Genomic DNA, 14,557 nt, shown 5'->3' on the forward strand with positions numbered 1-14,557 from the left:
GACATGTCCAATTTAGCAAAAAATACTGCCCGGTTCGAATGTATGCAATAAATGCTGAATGACGGGCACGGGATAGGCGCTAACTTGTAAATATTTATTGATTGTTGTCTTGTAGTCCGAGCAAATTCTCAGGCTACCATCTTTTTTAGGGTGTGACAATGGGCGTCTCCCACTTGGCGAAATCTGTTGGCTCAATGACCCCTTGTTTTAGTAGTTTATCCAATTCAGCGTCTAGTTTTGGTCGAATAGCAAATGGAACTCTACGTGGTTTTAATCTGATTGGGGCTGCCTGGGGGTCAACGGTGAACGAGATGGGGGTTCCATTATAACACCCCAGCTCCTCGCTGAACACATCTGCGTAGTCAGCGAATAAGGAGTCAGTGTCTGAGGTTGAGACAGCATGGACTCCTGTTAACCCTAGGCCGAGGTGGGGAAACCAATCGAGCCCCAATAAGGTGGGTAGGTTGCCGTTAACTACCACTAGAGGTAGGTGGCCTTTAAAAGCTCTAAAACTGACAAAGAACTTGCCTCTGCCGATCACGGGAATGGCCTTCCCTGGTAGTCCTTCAGGCCGAACTGGCATCTCTGAAGCCGGGTAGTAGATAGGCTGGGGTGGAGTCTCTTGAGGGTGTTCCATGAGATTATTGAGAGCGCTGACCCTGTGTCAACCTCCATGTGGCACGGTTTACCTTCTAGGGAAACGGAGAGAGAAATTTTACTAACAGAGTGGCAAGTACGCCTGGCAAGGCGGTGCGTGCGACAGTTTAATACTTGCCTCTGTGGTCCCGAGTGCGAGGACGGGGTCTTTGTGCAGTGCTTTGGGGGCTTGGCAGACTCTCGCAATGTGCCCCTCTTATGGCAGTTGTTGCAAACGGCTCCTTTAAACTTGCAGGTGGCCCTTTGATGTGATCCCCACAGGCTAGGCACAGGGTGATGTGCTTGGGTGGACTGGTGTATTCTTGTTTGGCCCCTACCTGCGACCGTCTGTCATTGGTGAGGCGATGGACATCGTTCTCATCGTTGTGGCCTTCCTCCGCTTCCACCTCTTCGGAATGGACTGGGAACGCTGCTAGCTTGGCGCTTGGGCCCTGAATTTCGGTGGCTGAGTTCGTAGCTAGCTCGGCTGCTAGGGCCTCCTCTACCGCTTGTGCGAGGTTGAGGTCTTTCTTAGCTAGCAGTCGCCTCTGTAGGTTGAGATCCTTGACCCCACAAACCAATTGATCGAGGAGCATGTCCTCTAGGTATGTTCCAAACCCACAGTGCAGGGCTGCTGTTCTGAGGGCGCCATATATTGGTTGATGGTCTCCTTACTTGATTGCTTCCTCATTCGGAACGTGAACCTCCTGGCGATTTGTGAAGGTCTGGGAGCGTAGTGGTTTGTGAGGATCTCAAGCAACTCGGACCACGGAACGCGTTTTTAATTCTCTCGGCGCCACGAGTGCTGCAGCGGTATCGTAAACGGTGGCTCCGCAGTAGATTAGGAAATAGGATTTTTTCCGATGCTCTCCCGCATCCGACAGGCCGACCGCATCGATGTAATGATTGAAACGGTTCTTATACGATTCCCACTTCTCTTCGTCTGGTTTAAACGCCGGGAATACTGGATTGGAACTCATGGTGCTGGAACGGCTGGGCTACCTGCGGGAGAAATCTCTCTGGGACTACGAACGCTCGTGAGTTACAAGTGATATCAGCTCTGGAGAGGTTTTTGCTACCCTCTCTTTCTCTCTCTCTGGGTTACCACGTTGGCTGCTAGCCGTTGGAGGTGTCTTGATTCGCGCCAAAAAAAAGTGGGCATTAGTGACTCTCTACAGCGCTGTGCTGTGATTCTACTGGCCCGAAATTCAAATGACACCCGCTTGAATTTCGCGCCAAATGCAGAGCGGCTGCGGCTCGCAGCGCTTCACTTTCCCGTAGCGAGGCTAACAAGCGGCTACAGACGCTTCTAACTATTTGACTCAGACCGCTTTCTCTGGCTGCGGATCTGCGTTTGCTCTTTTTGATCGCTCGTTTCGCTTAGCTGACCGCTCTCTCTGGCTGCGGATCAGCGTTTCCCTGTTGCCAACCGATCGCTCTCTCTGGGCTGTAGATCGGGTGGCTAGTGACTCAGCGGTTGCAAGGTGCTTCTGGTAGCCATCCCATCCTCGTCGCCAGTGTTAAGTTTGAGCAATGAGAGGCTGAACCAGAGCATGAGTGCAACAGTACTTTATTTACAAATAAAGGGCTGACCGTGCTTGCCAAGCCTGGAACTGGCTCGCAGCAATCAGCAGCCAGTTGGACCCCGCAGCCTGCTTTTATAGCTGGCTGCTGGGGAGAACTGACCAATGGGAATGGGGGAAATAACGCCCACACAAGTGAGTGGACCTGAGTGAGAACTCCTTGAGTCCTCAGGACATAACAGTCACCTTGTCTAAAGATCACAGATTACAATTCCTTATTAAGAAGGATCTTGATTTCAGAGTTATTAAAGAACAATCCAGATAAACTTTTATATAAAACTAGCTGAATACCCGTGCTTCGCCACAAAACTATGTGATTGGGCTATGCAGGATAAATTCGGTTCACAATCCGTTGGCTCAGTGGTAGTCGGTGATTGAAACACATAAGCCTTTCCTTTCCTTTTTTTCTTTCCTCTTTTCCTCTCCTTCTTTCCCCTCCCTTCCTCCTTTCCTTCCCTCCTTTCCAACTTTCCATGTATTCATCTATTTATCTATACAGCAAAAGTGTTGTTAAATACAATCCTCCAACTGTTATCCCAAAGATGCTTTTTTTCAGGAGACAACTGGGCTTTCTGGTTTTTCTTTGAAGATGTTTTCCTTCTCATCCAAGGAACTTCTTTAGCTCTGACTAGATAGATGGTGGGTAATAAAAATACTATAACCTTTGATGCCAAAGTAGCTTCCTGTTTGAAAGTGTAGTTTGCATCCTTTTAGAGAGTTGTTAAGGCAACTTGGAGGCCTGCCTATGTCCTTGGGCCACCTGAGTGATACAAATAGCAAGGTAACAGAATGTGAGGCAACTGGCAGTTGGAACAGATTTCTTTTCAGGTGGGGAGGGGGAGTAGAACTCCTTAGCATCAGAGCATGTTAATTACTGTATTAAGAAATACTAATGCTCTGATGGTCATTTCAAAAAATCCTTTCTTAGAAAGCACCTGGAAGTCAAGAGGAACATATGTGCCAAATTTCAAGTTTGTAGGCTTTACGGTTCTGGAGATTTTGTGATGATGTATGTATGTATGTATGTATGTATGTATGTATGTATGTATGTATTCATTCTTATGTATGTATGTATGTATATATATATAGAGAGAGACAGGCTGACAGACAGACAGAGACATATAGCATAAACAGACAGAACCCTTGATAATCTACAAGCCTATTCATTTAAAGGAAATCAGTTGCAAAGGCATCCAGAGGCAAATTTATCATTTGCTGCAAAGAAAATAATCTGGAATTCCAGCAAATTGCTTTATTCCGATCACTGACACTTATCTTCCACAATCAGTATTAATTTGGTTTTATTACTTAGGTTGAACAGGATAATCAGTAACAATATGCCCCTATTTTGAAGTCATATGCTAATATGCTGAGAGACATTTTGCAAAATCAAAACATATTCTTTTATAGCAGATAGATTCATGATTCTTGCTGATTTCAGCAACATTTCAATGGACACTGTACTGTGCCCATTATATCAGGATTAGACCTTATTTCAACTATTAGGACTGTCTGATATTTTGAATATGTCATCATAATAAACACGTTATACCCATTAAGGCTGAGAATGCATTGTATTATTCAGTACCCATATGCAATGGTGGATTGAAATAATTTAACAACTGGTTCTCTGCCCTTATGACAAGCTGGGGTAGGTGTGGCTAAGTGGTCATGTGACTGGGTGGGTGTGGCCAACTCGATGTCACTCACCATGCCTGGCCCCGCCACCCAGCAACTTGCCTCAAAGGCCTTATTAAGATACAATCTGTATTTACTACTACTGAACATCGCTTAACAAAGAAGCAAAGAAAAATGGAGCACAACTCACTTAAATCTTGCTTAGCAATGGAAATTTTGGCTCAGTTGAGGCCAGAAGTTGAGGACTGCCTCTAATAAGAATGTAAGATAAGGAGCCTACTTTGCTCACCCCTTTGGGGTGACTTTAAGAAACATTTCAAGATGAAAGATTTTGGGCGCAGGTGGTGGTGGTGTTGTCGAAGCAGGTCCGCTTCTCTCCCGATTGGTGGGGCAGTCATGCTCGGCTGAGGGCCACCGAAAGGAAGCAGGGAATCTGAATAAGAGCAGTGCTTCTGGCGAGAAAGCTGTTTGGTTGCTTCTCATGCAACGAGATGGGTGCTACCCAGCTGCCGCGGGAATGAGGGGGAATAAAGAGGCCACCTGGCAGGCCAAAGGTTCACTCACTCAGTTTGCTCTCCCGCCTCCACTCTTTCAAGCTGCTTTTTCTCTTCCCGGTTCCCCTCATCCCAGAAGCACTCCCTTCTCTGCTAGAAGCCTCCCCCTTTTCCCTCCTTTTCCCTCCTCACTGCCAGCTGATCCATTGTGAAGAAGCGGGAGGCCACACTTTTTAAAAATTACTTTTAATGAAACCTCCAATGCAGCAGCCAATGCTGAGCCAAAAAAAACCCAGCTCTCCCCTCTCCACCTGGCGCATCTGCTTCGTCTTACTAAATTGGGACTAGAGCCTAAGGGAGAATGAGAAATTTGATGGGCGGGAGGGGGGAAAAGGATGGAAAGGCAGCAGATTGAGGTTCTTGAAGTAAACTCAGTTTTCTTAGCTTGGACGAGCAAAAGGCAGCAGGAGGTGGCAGGGAATACAAAGGACAACTGCAGAGATGACGCAGCATTCAACCATCCAGGCTTCAAAGAAAAGTTCACTTCAGGGTAAGGGGTGCAACCCACTTTCTAAAACAGAAGATCCTGCTAAGCTCCAGATCCTACAAAACAAGCCATGGTGTTCAGTCCATGAACCCACCTCCTGCCTTTCTAAAGGGACACCCCACCACCACCCCAATTGCACTTAATGATTTAATTGGAGATAAAGATATCTATATCTATTAATTATGTTGTATATAGTACTCCACTAGTGTATAAAATAGTTAAATCTCCTAATTTCACCTATTGCAAAATACAATTGGCGAGTTCTCTAGTTTTGTAAGTTGCTATAGTAGGTTATTGTGAGAACAGAACATTTGAATTTTCTACTAAGCTTACAGTCTGAGCATGGATAAAGTATTCATGAAACAGTAAACATGTAAATATTTTTATATGCTTTAAGGCAACGAATTACATTTGTTTAGCACATACAGTTCAAATTTTTAGAAATCTCAGCTCTGCCTTGACTTCAACTCAAGGACTTCAAAAATATTTGCGCTTCCCTGTATTCTTTGATTCCACTATCTCTGAAGCTCCTATAGAATACCAGGCGCCAGCAAACTGGTCTCTAACAGGATCCACATTGTCAACCAGAAGTTGTCTTTAACTTACAGCCATAATTGAGATAGAAATTTACATTGCAAATTGTTGTGGTTGTAAATCGGATCCAATTTTACAATTTTTACAGCAGTCCTTAAATGAATCACATGGTCTTTAAGCAAATAGATCTTCTCCAAAAGATGTTTTGTGCTGGATAGCGGCAAATTGTGATCACGTGACTGCAGGACACTGCAACTGGTTTTTAAATACAAGCTAGATGCCAAGTACTCAAATTGAAATTACGCAACCATGGTGATGGTATGACAGCCATAGTGCAAGTAAAGTTTATTTTTTTCAAGGCCATTGTAACTCTGAACCATTGTTAATCAGTGTACGTGGAGGGCTATCTCTATGCTCTGTTCAGCTTGCTGTAAGTTCTGATTGTCTTCGTCTTGGTGCACATAAAACTTTCCTTAGCTAACCATCATGGGATGCCTTTGCTGAGAACATGAAGAACATTAATTTGCAAAATAAATAAATAAAATAAATCCCTAATAACTTTGTTGACACATCTATTTATTCCAAAGTATACTTTTCCTTTGACCAATCTGGAGTGGCTCTTTTTTGAGAGCAAAAAATTACTTCAGTTTAATTTTATTACTTTAGATTTCTATTTGCAACATAATCACAGGCTGCTCACAAACAACAGTAAAACAATGAAAACAGGGGTTTTTTTAAATTAAAAAGCCAACAAGAACCTCTTGGGATTCTTAACAAGAAAATATCCCTATGCCAGGGATGGCTAACCTTTTTCGGTTCCTGTGCTAAAAATTGCATGCACACCAGCGTGCACGCACTTTTGTGCCAGCACCCAGAATGCAATGCACACCCTCCCCACACCCCCTGCGCATGCGCGTGCAATCCCTCCCCACCCCCTTACCTTCACTGCGCCTTACAGCTGATTTTCCGGCTGGTTTGAGGCCTTTTTCAGCCTCCCAGAGGTTTGGAAAAAGCCTCTGCAAGCCTTTTCAGGATGAATTATGGGCCCGTTTCGTCATTTCTGGTATTACAGGTATTACAGGCCTATAATTTGTCCTGAAAAGCCTTGCAGAGGCTTTTCCCAAGCCTCTGGGAGGCCGAAAAAGGCCTCAAACCAGCCCCCCAAAAATCAGCTGTGAGGCACGCGCATGCTCAATGAGGTAAGTTTGCCTGTAGCTAGTGTGCCAGCTTAAATGGTTCTGTGTGTCACTTGTGGCACGCGTGCCATAGGTTCGCCATCACAGCCCTACGCATTCAGAAGAGGAAAAAAAAAACTTCACAGTTTTACCAGACTCAGTCTCACACTATCCCAAGGTTTGTGGGGAACAGCCATGTTTTCAAGGATTTTCAGAATGCCAGGAGCCTGTTATATCTGAGTGAGAGGGTTTTCTAAAGGGTGGGAGGTTCTACTGAGAAAATGCTCTGCCTTGATCCTTCTAGATGGCAGCATTTAAGCAAAAGGATCTGAAGAGGGCCTACTCTGTGAGATATGGTGGAATGACAAACATCTTTAGGGAAAGGCAGTCCCACAAACAACCTAACCCTGTACCATTCAGGGCTTTAAAGATGATAGGCTTACCTTGAATCACACCAAGAGAAAGTAGAAGCCAGTGCAGCTCATGCAGCATGACTCAACTGTGGAATGCCCAGTTTGAATCAGTTTTAATTTCTGAATGCTCTTCAAGGACAACCCAATGAACAGTGCATTGCAATTGACTGGGAAGTGATATGTGCAAGATTTATTATAAGTTATTGCAATTCTTCATTCAATTTACTAAAACGTCACACCAATTTTTCTAAGCAGAATAAAATTTGTTGTCCCCCATGCCATAACTAAATTCTTCACTTGAAACCATTCCCCATTCATATTTTTGAGGATCAATACCTTGAAAAGTAATGTTTAAAAATGAGCTGTCCTAATTGTCTGTCCTAATAATACCTATTCTGTATCTTATTGTATTCTAGGCTAATTCATAATAAAGAGTTGAAAGCTAGATATTATGAAAGCATGTTGTAAATGTTTATCTCAGTGTCAAAATGGATGAAAAGTTGTTTGGAATATTACAGACATTTACATGAAGAACAACATTAAATAATGTTCACTAATATGTATCTTGCATAATTCAGTGTTTTATTATAGCTAGGCTTCTCAGAGGCTTAAGAGTATTCTAAACACATCCAGTCTGTAAATTCTGCAACCATCCAATTATTGCTTGCCTGTATTAGCGTCAATTACACATATCTATTTATCTCCACAATTCTTCTGTAGGGTATACAAGCAGTCAGGTTATTTTTTGTTTTGAGCCTTAGAATCACAATCAGAGATTTCGGATTGCACCAACGGAGCAATGGTCATGTAAATGGCTGTACAGATAAACAGCTTGCCACTGTTTCCATTCGCCCCTGTTTCTGATAATGTGTTACCGTAACTTACAACAGTTTAACTGTTTAACATCAATTTTTGATGAAGTATCAATGTATTAGTATAAACCTACAGTCCAGTTGTATTCCTTATAGCTGATCTTATTAAGAAATCTAATTTAAAGTGCATATTGTCAAGAGCCCAAACTAGATGCATCTAATATCCATATAGCCTTTTTTTCTTCTAGAAACTGATATTGCAAAAAGAAAAATACAACTTTGCAAAAGGCATTTAAATTCCTTTTCAGTAAAACTTGTTAGACATTTGACAGATTTATCATTAATAATGCTTTTTATCACTTAATCCAAAATTAGTTTTTATGCCTATTTCTTCAGAAGTAAATTCTAGCACATTCTATGCATGTAACAATACAAAGAAGAAATTCTTAGCAATTCTTTCTATACCGCATTTTAGGTTAAACAATAAATAAAATATTCCTCCATGATTATTTTGTATTCATCATCTTCCTATCTAGTTAATATTTATGCTAAAAATCAATTCTAAACTTATATCATAGCACAATCAATGTTAGGTTTTCCAAAGAACTAAACACTAAAACGTTTTTTGTTTTAATTGTACCATCTCTACATTCACACACCCTCTCGCTTTTCAAAAGTTTTATCTTATTTTCTAATTGATCAGAATTAGTTCTAGAAATTCCATGGCAAAACATTTCAATGGAGCCATCTTTACAATACTGTTGTATAATGGCAAAAAAATAATAATAGAATAATTCCAGAAACTCCAATTTAAGTCATTCATAGGATATTGGAACAAGCAAGCATATAATAGAGAGTATTTTCCAGCCACAAAAGCATTCAGTTCAGGACAGTCTAAGTTTACAACGCCAAACTATATTTGATTTCTGTCACTGTAGGTAACAAGTTGCCTCAGACAAGTATCTTCATGACCATTGCCTCCAGAAGCTTGAGGACATTTTGTATTTAAAGTCCTAGATATTGTCAATTTCTAGCTGAAGTAGTCATGGCCTTTATCTTTTCAGGATATTGGTAAATACTGTTTTTTTATTTTTAATCAAACGAGCCATGCCAAGTGTATATCAAAAATTCAAGCACCATACCAAATAAACCAAGGGTTACACAAAAATGCTTTCTAATGACACTTCACTAAACTTGTTTTGGTAAAATTTCTGAATTGTTAAAATTACCTGAAGAGACAGGAACTGTATGAAGTTTAACAACCCCAATCAACAAATGAATTGTAGGTATCTCAATTCCAAGTTTACATAGTGATTATTTCTTACTTATTGCAAAAGCTACAATATGCATCAGTACCAGATTTCAAAAACGGTAATACTCTCTTACTTTCCAGCTCTGCCAGTTAAAAAACAATAACAGAATAATAGAGTTGAAAGGGATCTTGGGGGTCTTCTAGCCTAACCTCCTGCTCAAGCTATACCTATACCATTCCAGACATGTGGCTGTCCAGTCTCTTCTTAAAAGCCTCCAATGGTGGAGCACCCACAACTTCTGAAAGCAAGCTGTTCCACTGGTTAATTTTTCTCATTGTTAGGAAATTTCTCCCTAGTTCTAGGTTGCTCCTCTCCTTGATTAGTTTCTATTATTTTTCATTATCTATTATTTTTCATCTTGCCTTGTGGTGCTTTGGAAAATAAGTTGACCCCTTCTTCTTTGTGGTAACCCCTCAAATATTGGAACACTGTGATCAAGTCACCCCTCGTTCAACAGCATGTTTTTGCTGCTGAATTCTGCATTGCATTTAGAATCTCTCTAATGGGACCCTCTCAATCTCCAGTCCATCCTTAAGTGTACTACTAGGTGTAGAGAGCCTCCAAGTACTTGTTTGCTGAAATAACTGTGGTACTACTAAAATATAGCCTTCACTTTCAGATACATTCTTAACATGGATCTCAATTCCTTGGTATACAAAGTGCTGCATTCTTGATTGAAATTGCAATGCTTGAGCATTTATCTCAAGGAAGCTTGCTTTGAGGGTAGCATGATTGACCAAAGCAGCAACAACTTCAACTACTACATTTACAACTAGTCCATGTTCAGATCACATACAACCCCTATATGAGCCTTCCCGATTTAGCTAGTGTCTCTATTCTGCCTTATCATGGTAGCATCTCATCTCATCTGTTCATTTTAATATTTAATGCTTTGATGTTTTGTACTTTTGCTTTTATGATGATGTAATCTGCCCAGAATCTCTTGACTGTAAGATGGGTGGAAAATAAACAAACAAACAAACAATTAGGGTTCACCTATTGAGCACCAGCAAGAAGAATGTAACAGTGGCTTAAACAATAGGAAATACAGTATTCACAGTATCTGTGAATAGTTTGCAATGTTCAACTTATCATCTGAACTTGATCTTCTCATCAAGAATCTAATTAAGCATATGATTTCTATAAAAGGTTCTGTAACAGAAATAAACATTGTTTGCATCTTATTAATCTCTAAGGTATTGCTTAGAACTGAGATGCAAAAGGCCAAAAAAACTGCATGGGTGGGGCGGGATAATATTTTTTATTATTTTCATGGGCCTTTATATTTTGAAATATAGAAATAATATTTCTGCAAGAAAAGTATTTGCATAGTTGATAATATCCTACTGAAGATATCCAGCATAGATACTAGAAATCATACAGTGCAGTTAAAGAGCTCTTTATTCCATGAGAATTTCCATTTGTAAAATGTTGGTTACTTTCGGGAATAGAGGCTTTTGTTAGGCTAAAGGAAAGAGTAAATTAGCCTCATGAGATGCTTGTGCTCCAAGGCCAATTTCTCATTTACCAATTCTTGTTAGGTTATTACAACAGGAGGCATTCCCTGCAGAAATATAATGAATCCCAAGAAGATAAAATCTGTGCCGGAAGAGACTAAAGTCCTTGCCAGTATAATATTATTTCTACAATGACTAATCTGATGGTGATGGGAAGCTCAGAAGAATGTGAATGAAATAGCACGCTCTTATTCTTCAGGAACTGATAGTGAAATGTACTTTTGTAGAGATACAACAAAGAATTCAAGATTTATTTTTCTAACACCATTATTTAACCACAATTTGGATGGTTTCTTAGACAAAAAGATTACCATATGAGAACAAAATACTTGATTTTCATGACATTTACATGTTGTATACGCCTATTTTTGTAGGAAACAAGCATAAGCCTACCCATAAACACAGAATAAATTTGTCTACTCGGATTAAACTAATTTGAGCTACTTTCTATTCACGGTAGGAAGTCATTCAAATTAAAGAAAATCTACAAGATTTGGTGGGCGTTTCCACATATACATAAAAACAAAAAAGAGATTCAGCTGAGCTTTTCCCAACATATGCGCCTATTCGATCTGCTTGATTTATAGAAAAGGAAATAGTAGTTTTGAATTTATAATATAGTTTAGCAATGTTTTGGTTATCTTTTTAAAAGATGCCAATATAGAATTTCATTGTTAATAAAATTTGAAATGTCAGTATGGAGAATAAACACTGTGTGATTGCTGTATGAGAATAGCACTTTAGCTGGGAGATTTTGGGCCAAATGTTGTTTCTCTGTCCTACAAAGAAAGCAATGTTTAGAAAAACATTGCCAAGAATACCCGCATAGACTTAACAGGGGAAACCAGGAATCAAGACTGACAGGAAGACCTATGCTCACGTGCACAAAAGATCTTTATAAAATTGAAATTACCTTTACTTATGATGTATGTAAGAACATATCAAAAGATTAGCTTCATCAGCAGTCTCTTGAACCTAACAATAACTGAAACTGTCATAGAGAATCATATGAGATTTTTTTTTTTTTAATTAAGAGATTTAGGGGGGTCATTTGGGGATCTAGCTATGCTCTAGTGCCATTGGAACTTGCAATGTTGTTGTCCAATATCTTCACTATATTCCTAACAATCATTAATCATGTTGTTGCGTGTTTGATTTCGTTGTACAAGGTGCAATGACAATAAAGTAAACTAACTAAAAATAGCAGGAGGAAGGAGCATTAGGTATATTTGCCATCTTGAGTTATTTATAAAAACAATAAAGGATAAAAAAAATCTAATAAATTTTTTCCATACCCCCCACTTGCTGAATACTTTCTCAGGTTGTTTTGTATTCAATGTTCTTAACCTCTGTAGTTAGAAATATTAAAGTAGATTTCACATTGCTAGGGAATCTAGAATTGTTATTCTCATTTAGGTTGAGCTGACACAGTATTTAATACGATGTAACTTGGGATGGTGTAGGAGAAGAGGTGAAGAGGTGGGCACAATATAATGAGAACCTAGGGATTAATTAGGAGGAAGATCTGAGACTTGCACACTTCCTGGAAACATAAAGGTCTCCTTCTACTTTATAGGCCATGTCTGCTTTTAATAGGTTTATGTATATCAAAGCTTAAGGTATGATTAACATTTCTTTCAATAGATACTAAATGTTAGACCTTTTTATCAATGCATAACTTGAACAATGAAAATGAATTTTACACCTAAAACATCACAAAGCTGATCCTGGACACTTTGATTCAATTATTTGATTCCAATGTGCAAAGTCTAAATGTAGCTCTATTGGTTCTGTTTTACAGAAAATAGAAATTAGCTATTCAGAATTGAGTCGTAGAATACTAGGGTCCTGCAAATCCAGTAAAAGAGCTGCTGTACAACAGATTTGATGAATATAGGGTACCTATCACTGGATCAATAAAGTATAGGCAGTCCTCAGCTTACAACCACTATGGAACCCAAAATTTCTGTTGCCAAGTGAGGTGGTTGTTAAGTGACTTTTATTCCATTTTACAACCTCTCTTGCCACAGTTACAAGTGAATCGCTGCAGTTGTAAAGTTAGTAACATGGTTGTTAAGTGAATCTGGCTTCCCCACTGACTTTGCTTGTCAGAAGTTTGCAAAGGGTAATCACGTGACCCTGGGATATTGCAACCACCATAAGTATAAATCAGGATTATCAAGCACTCAAATTTTGACCATGGGGATGCTGCAAGGGCTGTAAGTCAGGGGTGGGATCCGTAACTACCGGTTCTGTGATTTACGATTTGCACATGGTGCAAGTGTGAATCGTCTTCAGCTTGCTGCCTGGACAGCTGAACAGTGCTGTGTGCGGGTGCGCAGTGGTTGAAAAAGCACTTTTTTCCTGGTTTTTCAACCGTAGCTGTGCCACGCAAAGCCGCTGCAGTTGAAAAACCAGGAAATAAAGATCAGGTAAGAGCCCAGGTGGGTGGGTGGGCCAAAACAGCAGCAGACATACAACCTGATCTATGTCTGCTGCTCTTCAGAGCTACTGGTTCTACAGAGCTGGACAGAACCAGTAGAATCCCGCCCCTGCTGTAAGTGTGAAAAATGGTCATAAGCCCCCTATTTTCAATGCCATTATAACTTGAACAGTCGTTAAACGAATGGTTGTTGGTTGAGGACTACCTGTAACTGCTTTTCTTCAGCTTCATGTGGTTGCGTCATAAGCTGGTCCTGGCTGTCTGCAGTCTGTGCATGCAAACAGAAGACAGTTGAGAGAAGATTACAAAGGAGCCATAAATGGATGGGTTTCTGTATGGATTCAGATAGGTTGGTTCATACTGCACTTATATATGACAGTTTTACTATTCTCAAGATGCAGTTGAAGACATTTTTATACTTCCATATGTTACATATCCCAATAGATTTGTGAAATTCCACCAAATAAAACAACACCCCCCAAAACCCTGCTATCCTGTTGAACAATTAAGTTTCCTTTCTTCCATCTACCAGGCAGCTCTTAAGTTTCATGATTAAACTGAGGAAAAAAGCCAGAAGGGAAAAAAATGAACTTCCTAAGCTTTAGCAACGCCATCTCTACCCTTTTCCAATTGGGGAACAAAAAATACAGAAGGTTGCCATGATGGACACATTTTCTTAGAGTCCTTTTTCCATCTACATCTCATAGGAAAGATAAAGGATAACTTGTCTTATAGTCCATAGGGACTCATTATGTCCAAAATCAGAGAATGGAGACACCTGCAACTTATAAGTAAACACTAAAGATTTCAAAATACTAATTTAAATATGATTTCTGATAACTCAAGAGCAGCAGATTGAACACTCTGGAGGTATCTACAACCATCCATAAACTTTGCCATGATTGGTTTATTTTAATTAGTATTAATCTACATACAGGATTCAAACGCACACACATACACAACGTAAAAGAGACATGCATTTTATCAGAGAGCATTTTTGGAATGCACAGTAGAAAAAAAATACCAAAAAAATTATAAATAATAAATGACAAGTTTTATGTTTCTGATTGGGCCAGAATTTGTTACTGGACAGTATTTACCGCAGTCATTGACTACTAAGTATATACTATTAAAAACAAAACTAAACAAAATTAAATTGAGAAATGCTCAATTTGTAGTAATATGTCTCATTCAGGAATAATTTAATGGAAGCCAAAGTTACATAGTTAAAATTAAATCAAGATTTCTCATCAACCTTCTAAATGCATCCCTTATGGACTTTCAAACTTTTCAACACTTAGCGCTGAAAGCTATGCCCCTTTTTGATGTCAGGGGTTATGCTAATTACAGCTGGAATGATGCTCCTATTTACCAAGTTTAACTGGTATTAAAACAGTGGTTTTATTTAAAATATGAAGTACTTTTATTTTAATAGAGCCTGCAAGAACTGTT

The 14,557-nt window shown here is 39.8% G+C and overlaps 1 protein-coding gene across 18 annotated transcripts in view; it reads right to left on the minus strand.

Annotated features, from left to right (window-relative positions):
* MYT1L (myelin transcription factor 1 like) overlaps positions 1–14,557 on the minus strand; it is a 265,036-nt gene that overhangs the window by 205,485 nt on the left and 44,994 nt on the right. For 16 of the 18 annotated variants that reach the window (XM_087916631.1, XM_026726515.2, XM_087916689.1 and 13 more), the window contains one exon: positions 13,311–13,373. The exons of the other annotated variants lie outside the window; for them this stretch is intronic. The gene's annotated coding sequence lies outside the window, so the exon portion shown is untranslated. The remainder of the gene's footprint in view (positions 1–13,310; positions 13,374–14,557) is intronic. 18 annotated transcript variants of the gene reach the window in all.

This window comes from Pseudonaja textilis, chromosome 1, assembly GCF_049901715.1.
Source record: "Pseudonaja textilis isolate UNSWEBS1 chromosome 1, rPseTex1.2, whole genome shotgun sequence".
Lineage (NCBI taxonomy): Eukaryota > Metazoa > Chordata > Lepidosauria > Squamata > Elapidae > Pseudonaja > Pseudonaja textilis.